This window comes from Triturus cristatus, chromosome 3_2 (genome assembly GCF_964204655.1).
Source record: "Triturus cristatus chromosome 3_2, aTriCri1.1, whole genome shotgun sequence".
Classification (NCBI taxonomy): Eukaryota; Metazoa; Chordata; class Amphibia; order Caudata; family Salamandridae; genus Triturus; species Triturus cristatus.
The window spans coordinates 1,076,349,172-1,076,364,588 of NC_140584.1; positions in this window are offsets into that span (position 1 = coordinate 1,076,349,172).

A 15,417-nucleotide genomic window follows, 5' to 3' on the forward strand; every position below is an offset into this window, starting at 1 on the left:
TTTCATAGTCATAATTCCCCACTTTCCATCCACTTCCCCAGGTTTCTGCCACATTTACTATCAAGGGCCCGATTCTGATTCAGTTAGGAAGGCCTCCTAGCAGCATTTGCTCCTTCCGAATCGGATCGGGAACGTGTCTTTCCAACCGAATCGGAAAGGTTTCCGACCGACTGAGTATGATGCGAGTTAGGCATTAGGAATATCCCAATCCAAACGCGATGGCATTCAGAAGTGACCGAGCCATATTGGGAAGAATCGTACGTCTCTATGGGCTGTGTTTCCAAATGACCAAGTACAAGACTGGATTCGGACAGCCTTTCTGAATTGTGCCATTTGACTCGAATATGCAATCGAATCAGACTTTGGGGCCCTGCAGCGGGCCCCCCTGCATCCAGAGCCTTCCCAATCTGGCCATGGGTACCTCCTTACTAGCCATGCACAGTGTGGCAGGCGCTAGGGGGTGCCCGCCACAGGGTGCCTGATTTTTCCCAGCGACCCCTTTCTTCAATGGGAGCCTATGCATTCGGTCGAAACCTAGGCTCCCATTGAAGTCAATAGGAGTCCGACCCAATTGTATCTGGAGGCATCCAGATGCATCGTACTCGGTTGGTCGGACTCTCCCGATCCGAGTGGGTTGGAAACCATACCCAAACCCATTCGGTCGGGAAGATTTCCTAACTGCATCGTAATCGGGCCCTAAGTAGTCCACTGATAGGTATGGAGTTCTCCCCATAGAAAAGGTAGGAGAGTTGAAGGTAGTGAGTTCTACCCAAAGGTTTTGAATTGTATTTTGTAGTAAGTAAGCATTAGTACTTATCTAGTACTACTTTACATACTACAAAATGCAGTTCGTGAATCAGAGAGAGTGAGAAAGATTAAATGAGTTTGGTGCAGTGATCTGAAAATTTAGAAATCCAAATTTCTAAGACTCCTAAAACAGGAGGAATAGAAAGAACACCCACCAGAATTATTGGCGATTCGAACTTGGCCAAAGTGCTTTCTGTAATTATTGTTATAACCATTGAAGTGTTGGACTCAATAGTCAAACATAAGATGTCCGGCAGAGTAGTTTTAGAGAGGCTTGAGCTTTATTAATAGATGCAAATGTTGAAACAAGCGTAATTATTGCTTTTATGAATTTATCGCCAAAAAAGGAGACGCTGTATAACATGACGAGCTTCAGAAGACACTAACTCATATAATATCAGGTCTATTTCTAATCATCCTGGTCTACGTTCTTGGGAGATTGCACGATTTACGCTGCCTAAGAAGCAAACTGCTCTTTGAAAATGACTTAGAAATTCTGAAGGGTCAATAGCTATATTAGATTTCTTGTTTTTTTCTGCCAACTCAATTTCATTTACAGTGGAAACATAGCGTCAAGCAACTTCTCCAGGCTCTACCAGTTCCTTTCTTGAGATCCTTTCCTAATTTTCTAAAGAATTTCAACAATTTGGGGTCCTAAACAGGGGTACCCAAAACCTTCTTTGTTACTGAGGTTCCAAGGGCGTTGTGATTTGAGCCTGTTGTGATAATGCTGCTGAACATACTCTGAAATGTGGATAGCATGGGCCATTCTTAGCACAAAGGGCTAACAATTAGAGAAGGTTCATACAAAAGATCTCCTTTAGATCTCATATTTAAACAGTGCATCTTTATTGGAATTATAATTTTCAAATTAGGAAGACCTTTTTGATAGCGAAGAATCCTTATTCACATCAGAGTCCGAATCAGGACTACATACTGAACATTAGTGTCAGAATCAGACATTTTAATAGTCACTTTAGGCTCGAATCTTTTTTAGCCTTTGTCCCACCTCAAGGCCAGAGGTACTAAACTATGGTAAATTGCCAACATCAGGAGCAGATAGGAAACTGGCACTCAAAATATTTCTTTCGTCATGGATAGTAAATACAGGCGCATCATTAAAGTGTTTGCTTTTAAAAACTTGAGTAAAATAAATTTGATTAGTCCCAATGGTGTTTACTTTGACTTATTAGTAGCCGGCTTCGCAGAAGGAGAATTCTTAGCACTGCTACTGCCTACAGCCTGGATATGTGACAACACAACCCCTCTGATGCTTTTTCAGTGTCAGTAATCCATATTTGCAGAGAAAAAGTCACTGACTTTCTTATAAAGGATGACACTGAATAATCATTAAAATTGTGCAGATTAGCTTTAAATGTTTATAGGTCATTCTGAGACAGGTCGTAAGAATTGAGATCTTTTTCAAACATTTTGAAAACAACTAATGAAAGAAATAGTTCAGCAAAAATAGCATTTGTGTAAAATCATTCTAAATTGTAAACATGTATAATTTTCTGTCAAAATAAGACGTCGAACGTCCAACACAGAGTAAGAAAAGAAAACAAACATCCACGGGTGCATCTCCCGAATGAAACCATTTAAGAAACACAGCTTAAGATTCTATCGAATATGCTTAAAGAAGGACTGAAACAATCCTGCATATGTGCTCTAGGGCAACACAACACACTTCCAGAAATCTCATCGAGAGAGTCTGAAGAGAAAGGAGCGGCGTGTGCTCCCTTAACGCTGAAGGATGCTCACTGTACCTACTCAGATCGTTACATTTACTGTTTCTCTTGCAATGTGGCAATCGATAGTATTACATTTCCAACCTACCGAGTTTTTCTTCTTCTCGCTTTGTCTCTTTGCTTGCTCCACACTACCACCCTCTTGTGCATCCACACGTGAGAACAAAACATGATGTTAAAAACTGTGGGGCATATTCACAAGGAGTTATCGCCGCATTAGCTGCACTTTTCTGCCACTAATGCGGTGATAAATTTATCGCCCTATTACCAAGTTGTGGCTAATTTCTATGCGAAAACGTCTGTTATAAAGATCGCTACTTCGATAATTATATGCAATCAGGTATCAGAGCGCTTTACATAGCACCAGTTACATTACATTAGGACACTCATTCATTCTTTGTTAGGCTAGGGTAGATTAAGTGATTTGCCCAGAATCACAGGATGTTCAGCGTCATAACCGAGACTCGAACCCAGTTCCCCAGGTCCGAGGTCAAGCGCCCTAGCCATTAGGCCAACTCCTCTCCCCATTGGAATGGAATGCAATGTTATGGCATACGTCACAACTAGGTATGTGCCTTTGGCACACCAGTGTTATGCCAGCTGTGCATGGGCGCACATCGGCTGCCATTGAGAAGTGCTGGGGGGGCTGCACAGCTGTGAGGTGGTAAACGCAGGAAAGAACACTGGATGGAGCATGGATATGGGGATGTCAATGTGAGCGGCTGTTGTAAAAAAAGTTATGAGGGAAGTCTTACCTCGAACCCAGGTCCCGTGTCTTCGTAGCTCCTGCTCTCCTGCTCTCCTGTTTCTGCTTCCAGAAAAAGGAAGTAGGCAGTCAGGCTCCCTTCCCTGAGTCAATCACAATGCTGCGATGCAGCTGTGTGATTGGTAGTTGGCAACGGGACAAGTCATGCAGCCAGGGGCCGGAGGGGTGGGCATGTTCTCAATGTAGGCTGTAATGTACCCTGCATTGCGAACAGGGAAGTGTGCATGACTGCTTTGGGCGGTCTGAGTGGGCCGGCCAAATAGTCATTGCGCACTTGAGTGGGCATGCCAATCAGCCCATGCCCTGCTCCGTGTTTGTATAAGTCCTACCCACTCTCCCACCCCCTGAGAAAACATAGCATGATTAAATCAGTCAGTTATCCCATGTTTTTCCCTCTTGAATCTGTTGTTTTGGCTTCTCTGAGCCCACGCTTCCCACTTGCCGCCACTGCTGCCCCTGTGGCCCCGCCCCCCTGTCCTCGGCCATTCCCTCCTCCCAGCTGATCGTTCCTACCCCCTCCCCTACTATATGGCAGCCTCAGTGCGCACCTAAGGCAAGCTCGTCTGTGCCCATCCGCGACCAGCGCCAGGAACCCTTGATCTCAAGCCACCCACTGCTACAGCACAGCCACCCTCCATGCACTCATACCCGGGAAACTCAGAGACTGCCAACAGACCTCACCAAACACGACCCTCCGCCAGTTCTCCTGCCTCCACTGCCACCAGACCTTAACCACCACCCCGGCCTCCAACACAGCCAACGCCAGCACCGGCGACAGCCTAAGATGCATCCTCATCAACGTGCGCTCCGAGCACAAAGACCCCGTGGCCATACTCACCACCACAGATGACATCCGCACTCTCCTTGACCTTTCAGCGGCCTTTGAAACCGACTCCCGCCACACACTAGCTGCCAGACTACACTACGCCGGCATACAAGGAACAGCCCTAGACTGGATCTGATCAGTCCTCAATGGAAGAAGCAGAAGGATCAGACTGCCAGCCTTCCTCTCCGATCCCACGTAAATCACCTGCGGAGTCCCACAGGGGTCATCTCAGGAGGCCGACCCTCTTCAACATCTACATGGCCCCCCTCCCCGCTATCGTCCGATAACACGGTCTCAACATCTTATCCTACGCTAATGACACATAGCTCATCCTCTCCCTCACAATAGACCCCTCCACTGCCAGACTCCACTTCCAGAAGGGTGTGCAAGACGTTGCAATCTGGATGACCGACAGCTGCCTAGATCTCAATGCAGAGAAGACAGAAGTCCTCATCTCCTTCAGCATGGGACAACACCTGGTGGCCGACTGCCCTCGGAAGCCCACCTACCCCCTCGGACCATTGCAGAAACCTCGGCTTTGTACTCAACTCATCCCTCACCATGAACCGACAGGTCAACACTGTTACCTCCAACTGCTTCAACACCCTCCGCATCCTCCGCAAGACCTTCAAATGGAACCCCCCGGAGTCAAGGAAGATAGTCACCCATGCACTCATCACCAGCAGACTGGACTATGGAAACACACTCTACTCCGGCATTAGCAAGTCCCTACTCCCCAAACTCCAGACTTTACAGAACACTGCCGCCAGACTCGTCCTTGGCATCCCCCAGCACGAACACATCAGCTAACACCCACGAAGTTTTCACTGGCTCCTCATGTAGAAAAGAGTCACCTTCTAAGTTCTCACTCACGCCGACAAATGCCTACACAACAACGGACCCAAATACCTCAACGACAGAATCAACTTCCACGTACCCAAAAGAAACCTCCGATTTTCCAACCTCGCAGTTGCCGAAACCCGTGCATTCAGAGAGCCAGAGCGGGTGGAAGATCCTTCTCCCACATTGCAGCCAAGACCTTGAACGGGCAACCGGCAGACATCAGATGCGCCCCCTCCCTAAACACCTTCAGGAAGACCCTCAAGACATGGCTCTTCAGATAACAGATCTGCGGACCCCCCTCTCCCCTTTGCGCCTTGAGACCCTCACGGGTGAGTAGCGTGCTTACAATTCCCCTGATTGATTGATTGATTTAGTTATCTTCATGTGATGATTGTGCCTCTTCTGCACTGCTTGAGGCAGTGGGGCAACACTCTTCCGCCATTGAAAAAGTGCCACCACTGTGGGTGCGTCATCTAGGTGTGATAGGCCTGAGCAACTGGCGCCCTGGCCCTCCTGCGCTACGCGTCCCACCTTCTCGGAAGAGGTGTGGTGCCGCGGCCAGGGCGACTGATGCTGGAATCTAGGGATCACGGTTCGATCCCCGGCACCGGCGGCAAATTAGCCCAGCACCATGTGATTCTGGGCAGTAGCTTGCTTAATCTTCCCGACGGCCCCCAACGCCTACAGACCCTTACCGGTGATTGTTTGCACTTTACAAATGTGGAATATTATTCTCCTTATCTGGACATTGATACCTTGGTGCAATCTACTGCACTCTCTCCAAATCTGTGACTCAGCCAGCAGGAGCCTCAGCCAGATGTGATTTCACTAGGCTGGTTACAGCAGACGCCGCCTAGTCTGCTGGTGGAGCTCCCGATGCAGTTGATGCAGCAGAGCCCCCTTAGGCGTGAAGTTGCAGTGCGCACGCCACACAAGTTTGGCGTAGCATAGGGGCCTCACCCTCCACAGCATAAAAGCTAGTTTCAGAACTGCCTGCATCACGCACAAAGCCCTCCACACAGCAAAACCAGCCTACCTGGCCTCCAAACTCACGAAGGCCGGTCCGACAAGGAGCCTAAGGAGCTCCAATACTCTACTCCTCATCCCGTCAAAAACCCGCAAACAAAAAACTGCAGCTAGACACCGACAAATGCCTACACAACAACGGACCCAAATACCTCAACGACAGAATCAACTTCCACGTACGTTCCGGTGCAGAAGGGTCTGGCTCTCCGCGTTGAGGATGCAGAAGGGCGCGCCTGACGCAATAACCTCAGATTTGTGGGCTTTCCGGAGGGCTGCGAAGAGGGCAACATGGAACGCTTCCTCACGCGGTAGCTAGAAAGCTGGCTTCCCCCAGAGGCTATGTCACGGTGCTTTGTCGTGGAGCGGGCCCACAGAGCTCTTGTGCAGAAACCACTGCAGGGGGCTCGCCCGCGACCAGTCATAGCAAAACTCTTGAACTCTCATGACCGAGACGCCATACTGAAACAGGCCCGGGTTAACGAACCAATGCTCTATGATAATGTGCGCATACTAATTTTCCCTGACTACGCGCGGCTTGTGCAACAACAGCGCCAATCGTTTATGGCCTCGAAGGCTCGTCTACGAGAACTCAAGCTACAGTACACCCTCCTGTTTCCCGCTCGCTTGCGGGTGGTATACCAATCCCACACCCCGGAGGAGGTCTTCCGATGGACAGATGAAACAGTACGAGTATGAGCGCACACGCCGCCTGTGACGGAATCGGACCCTTCTTCCAGTGAGGTGGCCCTGAGAGGTTCCCCAAGACAGCAGAGGAAGGACAATAGGTGGTCGCGATCCCGGAGGCGCTCCTTGTCGTGCGGGGATGCCTCTGGGGGGGCCTACTCCTGGGCGCCAGGTGTCGAAAACCTGATGTCCGAGGTGGACATAGTGCTGCGGAGCTCCATCTGGCTCAACATGTACTCTGGCACATACTGGTCGGGGGGATCCAAATGGGGGCTGGAACTCTGCCAGTCTGGGACTGGTTAGGGCCATGCCCAAGGACTATGGGCCGTAAGTTGGGGATCCATTGGTTGGGGTGGTTCCTGCTCCCCCGTAGGGGATCGGGGGCTTGCCCCGCTGCAACAGATGTTTCAATTTTTTTGAGGTATGGGGTGGGGGGTTTGTTGGGGGTGAGTTGGTTGAAGTTCCAAGTCACACTTCCGTATGGGGTCCGCAATCTTATTTGCGCGTGCCGTCACAGTCTGCCCACAAAACTGTATAACACTTCCCTTCCCTATGACTGGCGGTCTAACTAGAGAACAGTTGACCCCCGGTGTCCTTCTCATTATCAGCTGGAATGTGCGCAGGGCCTTAGACAAAAGTAAACGTGGTTCCATACTGCATCAGGCGAAGAGGGCCAGGGCCGACATCCTCATGCTGCAGGAGACTCATCTTATGGGGACGAAGGCGCTCTGCTTGCAGAGATATGGATTTCAGCAAGTTTTCCATGCAGGGTTTGTGAGGGGCTCCAGGGGGGTGGCGATGCTAGTTCATCGCAGGGTCCCCTATGTACACGAGCAGCAGTGGACCGACACACAGGGACGGTACCTGTTCATCCGGGGTAAGATTGGGGAAGATCCCCTGGTGGTAGGATGTGTATATGCTCCCCCCCTGCAGTGGACTCTTGTGGAGCAGCTATATGCCATATGGGTGGATATGCCGGATGTGCTCTCCATGGTGGGGGGGGACTGGAATGACGTTATGGAACTAGCCAGGGACAGGAGTGGGGCTGGAAGTGGCTCAGAGAGTGGTCATCCCACGAAATTATACTCGCTAGTGACAGGTCTAGACTGGGTGGATGTGTGGAGGCGTGTCCATGGGGATAGGCTAGAGTTTACGTACCTTTCGGCGGTTCATAAATCCTTCTCCAGGCTCGATTACCTCTTTATTCCCCGAGTGATGATTAGTAGGGTAGCGGTGGCTGAGATTCTGCCTCGAGGCCGCTCAGATCACTCCCCAGTGTCTCTTGAGCTTTATCTGGGTAGGGAGCGACAACCCTTCAGATGGCGCCTCTCAGTGTGGCACCTACAAAATGAAGAATATGATACACATATGAGAGAGACTGTCGACCAATACCTAACCTTAAATGAGGGGTCAGTTCCTGGCGCTGCGACGCTCTGGGAGGCCCTGAAGCCTACCCTGCGTGGCGTAGATATATCCTGGTGTGGGGCGGCTCGTAGGAAGCGTTAAGAGGAATTGATTCGGGCGGAGGCCGAAATAGAGGCGCTTGACCGCAGGGTGCGGGAGGGGGGAGATGACCGACATGTGAGACAACTTCTTCTGGCCCAACTGTCCTGCACCACCTTTATGAAGGAAGAGGCCCACAAGTTTGGTTGGCGACATGTAGCAGGGTCTATCAATGGGGGGACAAGTCTGACAAGATGCTCCATCGGCTGTGTCAGGGCACCTTTCATTCTCAGGACCTTCCAGGTCTTCGGGACGTGGCAGGAATGCCGATTGTTGACCCCGCGGTTATAGCAGAGAGTTTCACTGCATATTACGCTGATCTGTATGCCCCCCAGGAGTGTCTGCCAGCCTGCACTCTAGATAAATTCCTAGTTGACCTACCGCCCAAAGCAGTGTCGGACGAGGTGTGTGACCAATTGGAGATGCCCCTGACTGAAGAGGAGCTGGGCATGGCCCTGGGTGAACTCAATTCTGGGAAGGTTCCTGGACCCAACGGGTTCCCGAGCGAGTTCATCAAGCGATACAATATGCAGTTGGCCCCTCACTGTCAGGCGGTGGTTGAGGAGGCCCGGGAGCAGGGTTTGCTTCCCCCAGACTGGTGACATGCAGAGGTGGTGGTGTTCCTCAAGCCCGGCTGGCTCCCGGAACAACAAGCCTCATATCGCCCCATCTCCCTCCTGAATGTGGAGGCCAAAATACTGGCCAAGGCACTGGCCAATTGCCTTTTGCCTCATATTTTGACCCTCATACATCCTGACCAGGCAGGCTTCATGCCCCAGAGGGTGACTAGGCACAACATACGACGGGCAAATATTACAGTGGCGGCGGCTCAGCAGATGGGGGAACTAGCGGCACTCCTCTTAGCTGACATGGACAGGGCATTTGATTCCCTTAGTTGGGTATATCTCTTAGCACTACTGCGCAGACTTAACCTTGGCCCGCGCTTCCTCTCCTATCTCATGCTCCTCTATACAGAGCTTATGGCTGCGGTACGGGTGGCTGGTGCGATTTCTTCCACATTCTCGATCCAAAGGGGCACCCTGCTCTATCTCCATACTTATTCGCCCTGGCCATGGAGCCGTTGACGGCATGGATGCGTATCGACGCGCAGATTCGGGGACTCGAGTGGGCCCCGGGTCTGTCCGACAGGATTGCGCTTTACGCTGACAATGTTATGTTTTTTCTCACAGACCTGAACAGGACGGGGCCGCGCCTCTTGTGTATCATGCAGATCTTTGGCGATACTTCGGGACTCTATATGAACCCCCGCAAATGTACGCTGTGGGTTCTAGGAGACCGATTGAGAGTGGGTGATTGGACAAATATGATCCAGCTAGCAGCTGGGGGTCTGAAATATCTGAGGGTATTTCTTACAGATGTGCCAGCTATTGCCTGGGAGCGGAACCTGGCCCCGGTGTGAGAGCGAGTTCGTACAGACCTCGTACAGACCTCAAGTCTGGGGTGCGTATGCCCTTGACATTGTATGGCAGATCAGCAATTTTTAAGGTGGTAGCTCTTCCGCGGCTGCTCTACCAATTGCAGAATCCCCCATACCCGTTCCCAGCTAGATGGTTTTGACTGGTGAACTCTGTGCTTGGACAGTTTCTGAGGGAGGGGGGCAGCGTCCGTGTGGCTCTGCGAACATGCTTTTTATCTACCTACTATGGAGGACTTGCGTCCTCAGATATCCTTTCATACTACCAGGCTTCACACCTACTTTTCCTCAATGACTGGTGGTATGGGGATAGGGGAGACCCAGTTTATGCATTAGAGCGGCGACTCATGGAGTCCAACACGCTCCATACCATCTTGTACTAGGCGCAGCTGTGGAGCAGAATGCCGTCGGCCACACGGGTGGTATTTGCAATATGGAAACAGGCACTGCGCCGCATGGGTTGGTGGAATACCCTGACTAGGGAGACCCCCTCTGGAATAATGGGCGCCTGCCTGAGTTAGCGGGTTCAGGGGATGGGACGACATAGCTATCTCGACTCTGGCGGATGTGGTTAAAGGCACGACACTCAAATCATTCCGGGACCTACAGAGGGAATTCTGTATCCCTCAATCACAATTCTATAGATACCTCCAGCTTCGTCATGCGCTGTCTCCTAGCTTGGAGGGGTTGGAATCTCTCCCCGAGTTCAGTCCGTTGGAGGCGAAGGTCTTTATGGGGGACCTAGAGACCAAAAAAATGTCCAAGATCTACCAATCCCTGGTCACACACTGCTCTACTCCACTCCAGAAGCTGCGCGGGGACTGGGAGAAAGATGTGGGCACATTGGAGGAGGAAGACAGGAGGGAGGCCTTGGCAGCTCCACGAGGGGCGGCTATAGCAATGCACCTTCGCCTCATCCAATTTAAATACTTACACAGGGTCTATTTTACCCGGGCTCGACTCTATAGGGCGGGATTGGTTACCTTCCCGAAGTGTCTTAGATGCGGTCGGGAGGAAGGTACATTCATACACACAGTCTGGCAGTGCATCTCCCTGGACCGATTTTGGAGAGGGGTGTTTTCCTGTCTCTCAGAGATTTTGGGATGGGAGCTCCGACAGATGCCGCGGCTGTCTCTGCTTCATGTTACGCAATGAATAGGAGGTAACATTTATAAAAGGCACCTCATGCAACTAGGCTTCACGCTGGCAAAGCGTGATATCGCCAGAGCATGGAAAGCGCCGCGGGCCCCATCGGGGGCCGCTAGGAAGAATGGGCTGGAACAACCTGTATTTGTAGCTAGAGGATGTCCGCGTAAACATTATAGAATATGGAAAAAATGGGCGGATTACCTGGGTTTGTGCCTGGAACCACCAGTGACAGTAGCAGCACATTAATGGGGATGACCTCCGATGTACATGGAGATGTGGTGATGCAAGGTGGGGGGGAGGGTCGGGGGCACGTTTTATCAGGCTATGACTCAATTGTTGGGCATAATGGCAGTGGCTAGGGCTATGCGGATTTGGTGTGACTTGAGGGGGCAGGGTGAGGGAGAGGGGAGTTGGGGGGGGTTTGGACGTATGGGTTTGCGTATTTTCATTATTTATTTGGTTGCCACCTATAAAAGTCAGTTGCTCCTGTGTCACTGTATGGTCTGATGTGACAATTGTCTTTGATATGCAGAGCCCTGCGATGTTTATGCAATTGACCAATAAAATATGTTTAAAAAAACAAAAACCTCATTAATAAATAAATAAATAAATAATCCCCTTCGTGCACGATGGTATAGTGGTGGATCGTAGTATCCGATGCGGACCACACTATGTTGATGCACAGGAGTGCCTCGACCATTCAGAGCTCCAAGGGTCGCAAGGCGGTCTTCTCACACAGGTCAGCAACGTGTCTCCATGCGACCTGCCAGACTTCACCACCAGATACGAGCGATCGTTGAACCTAAATGTCTACCGCCACGCCTCATCAACTCCACAGATCCTTCACATCCAACTCCAGGCTCCAGACACTGGTCCAGCAAGGCATCCAGGCTCCAGAAGCAGGTCCAGTGAGGCATCCAGGCTCCGAACACAGGTCCAGCGAGGCATCCAGGCTCCAGGTGCAGGTCCATCGAGGCATCCGATTCCAGGCTCCAGGCGCAGGCCCAGGGAGGCACCCAGACTCCAGGCACAGGTCCAGCCAGGCATCAAGGCTCTAGGCATTGGCCCAGACAGGCATCCAGGCTCCAGGCACAGGTCCAGCCAGGCATCAAGGCTCACATCCTGGTCATCCTGGATGTTGGCTGGCTGGCAGGGGTTGCTGATGTGTGCTGCACTTGTCCCTAGCTGCTCCAGTCTGCATTAGCTTGGTTTTTATGCCTATATTATATTGGAGGTTGACTGATAGGCGATGTTTTGCATTAGAGGCAGAAAAAAACCCACGGTGGGCAGACTAATGTGAGTTTTGTTGCCGCTAATGGGCTTATCGGTGGTTATCGCCTACTAACGCCGGATTCCCTATCGCCATCGCGCTGATGTTAGCGGCAGTTTTCACCGCCGTTCCCTGATACTATCACCATGTAGCGATGGCTTGTTAATACACCGCTAACATGGCAATAGTTTTCAGGGTTAGGCGGCGATAAAAAAACTGCCACTAATTGGCGTTTGCGATAGGTATCGCCGGTCCTTGAGAATATCCCCCAGTGTGTGTGGTGCTGGAACAGTTTTCATTGTGGGGCTGCTGCCATCAATGTTACGGTTTGAGAAAAATGTATGGGTCACATAAAGAACAAGTATAGCAAATGAGCCACGGCTATTCAATAAGAGAATGGTAAAGTTGTGGTATGCACCTGGTGAAGCACCAGGTGCGGCTCGTGCAGATTAGAGCGGTTTGTAGGGTGGGTGGTAGTCGTCAGACGACGACAAAGTCAAGTTAAATTAAAAAAATAAAACCTCATACCTTGAGCTTGCAGTATCGTCGATAAGGTAAGTGGTTTTCTTTTTTAAAATTTAACTTTACCTAATCATTGTCTGTCGACTCAGTCCCAATCTGCAGCCGCCACCCGCCCCACTGCTCTTACCTGCACGAGCGCTCCTGAGGAGCACGCTGTTGCAAATATATTACCAAAGCATCGCGTGGTAGCACGCTGTCATTCACAGACATACATTTTCCACTGAAATGACCACTATTACATTTCACATAGTTATACAGCAGTACTAATAAAAATGTAAAGTACACAAACGATAAATATGTGGAAATTCAGTTTCAGCAAATATTTGTCATGTTTGCATTTCTAAGTAAAGCCTCTTGATTTGTTTTGATCCTAATAGAATCTTTGTTTTCCTCACACTTCAATTTGAAAAAGCATTGGACCTAGGATTTACCTATATAATTAATAATAAGATGTTGTATGCAGACAAGCAAAGGAGATCTGAAAATACAAACCTGTGCAAGAAATGCCTTATGCATGCCAGCGCAAGAGATGTCCTCATGCATGAAAGTGCAGGAGATTTCAATATACATGCATGTGCAGCAGCTGTGCAATGCCCCAGTACACATCGGAGGATGCTAGCTTGGTGTTTGCATGGGGTTACAGAGCCGTGCTCTCTTGGCCCAGGTCAGACTGTGAGAAATCATGGCGCCACCAGTGGCAGCTCCTCCACTATGGCGGAGGAGCATTGCCCCACTGCTTTTAAGCAGTGCGAAGCAGAAACATAAAATGATAATACCTTTGAGTTATTATCATTTTATGCTTTGTGCTGCTTTGCTGGCTGGCAGGTGGGCGGGGCTACCCTTCCTTCGGAGTTGGTCAACGGATGAGTGGTTTGCCCATTCCTAAGTGCACATGATTGTTTGGACGGCCTTCTCAGCCTGCTCAAAACAATCATGCGCACTTTCCCTGTACTTCATGCAGGTTGCATTACAGCCTGCATAGAGAACATGCCCTGGCCCCCATTCCCTGGCTGAGCTTTGAAATAGAAGGCTCAGACCAATCACAATGCTGCATTGTTGCTGCATTGTGATTGGTCAATGGAGCCTGGGTGCTTACGAATCACACAGCTGCATTACAGCATTGTGATTGGTCAGTGGGGCCTGGCTGCTCTTCCTGTTTCTCGAGTTTGACCAGGTGAGCAGAATGAAAGGGCACCTTTCATTCTCAGGTCCTTCCAGGTCTTCGGGACGTGGCGGGAATGCCGATTGTTGACCCCGCGGTTATAGCAGAGAGTTTCACTGCATATTACGCTGATCTGTATGCCCCCCAGGAGTGTCTGCCAGCCTGCACTCTAGATAAATTCCTAGTTGACCTACCGCCCAAAGCAGTGTCGGACGAGGTGTGTGACCAATTGGAGATGCCCCTGACTGAAGAGGAGCTGGGCATGGCCCTGGGTGAACTCAATTCTGGGAAGGTTCCTGGACCCAACGGGTTCCCGAGCTAGTTCATCAAGCGATACAATATGCAGTTGGCCCCTCACTGTCAGGCGGTGGTTGAGGAGGCCCGGGAGCAGGGTTTGCTTCCCCCAGACTGGTGACATGCAGAGGTGGTGGTGTTCCTCAAGCCCGGCCGGCTCCCGGAACAACAAGCCTCATATCGCCCCATCTCCCTCCTGAATGTGGAGGCCAAATACTAGCGAAGGAAAGCATCAGCCGAGATGCAGAACTGGCGGCAAGGTACGTTTATTTATTTATTATACTACGCCCCCCGCGTGTTCGCCCTTGCACCCGCCCTGCCTCCGACTAGCCATACTGAACACCACTGAGTGCCACTAGGAATAGGAGGCAGAAGGGGGCCTGGTCCATCCTGCTTTACGTAAGGTGTATAATGTGCCACTTAGCATGTTGTACAGCTTCACGGTTCAAGTGTTGCCATCTGCTCAACATCCTGTGATTCTGGGCAAATAATTTAATCCCCCCAATAAAAACAAAAAAAACAAAAATGGAAGTGTCTCTCTGTACTGTAAGTGTTGTAAAGCACTTCAACACCTTCAGGTCGGGTTTGTGCTACATGAAAGCATCCTAATTTACTAAGGAATTTCAACAATTTGGGTCCTAAACAGGGGTACCCAAAACCTTCTTTGTTACTGAGGTTTCAAGGGCGTCGTCATTTGAGACTGTGGTGAATAGATGGTCTTGTGCTTTGCTTTGATGCTGGTGAACATACTCTGAAATGTGGATAGCAAGGGACATTCTTAGCACAAAGGGCCAACAATTAGAGAAGGTTCATACAAAAGATCTCCTTTAGACCTCACATTTCTAACAGTGCATATTTATTGGAATTTTAATTTTCAAATAAGGAAGACCATTTTGTTGGGCAAGAATCCTTATTCACATAGGAGTCCGATTCAGGACTACATACTAAACATTAGTGTCAGAATCAGGCATTTTAATAGTCACTTTAGACTTGAATCTTTTTTTAGCCTTTTGCCTCACCTCAAGGCCAGCGGTACTAAAATATGGTAAATAGCCTTCATCAAGAGCAGATAGGAAACTGGCACTCAAAATATTTCTTTCGTCATGGATAGTAAATACATGCGCATCATTAAAGTGTTTGCTTTTAAAAGCTTGATTAAAATAAACTAGATTAGTACCAATAGTGTTGACTTTGACTTATTATAAGCAGGCTTCGCAGAAGGAGAATTCTTGCTACTGCTATTGCCTACAGTTCTGGTTATGTGACAACACAACCCCTCTGATGCTTTTTCAATGTCAGTAATCCATATTTGCAGAGAAAAAGTCACTGCCCTTCTTAGGGGCATATCATCAAGCTGGCAAGCAATTTTGCAGCGCTGCCCT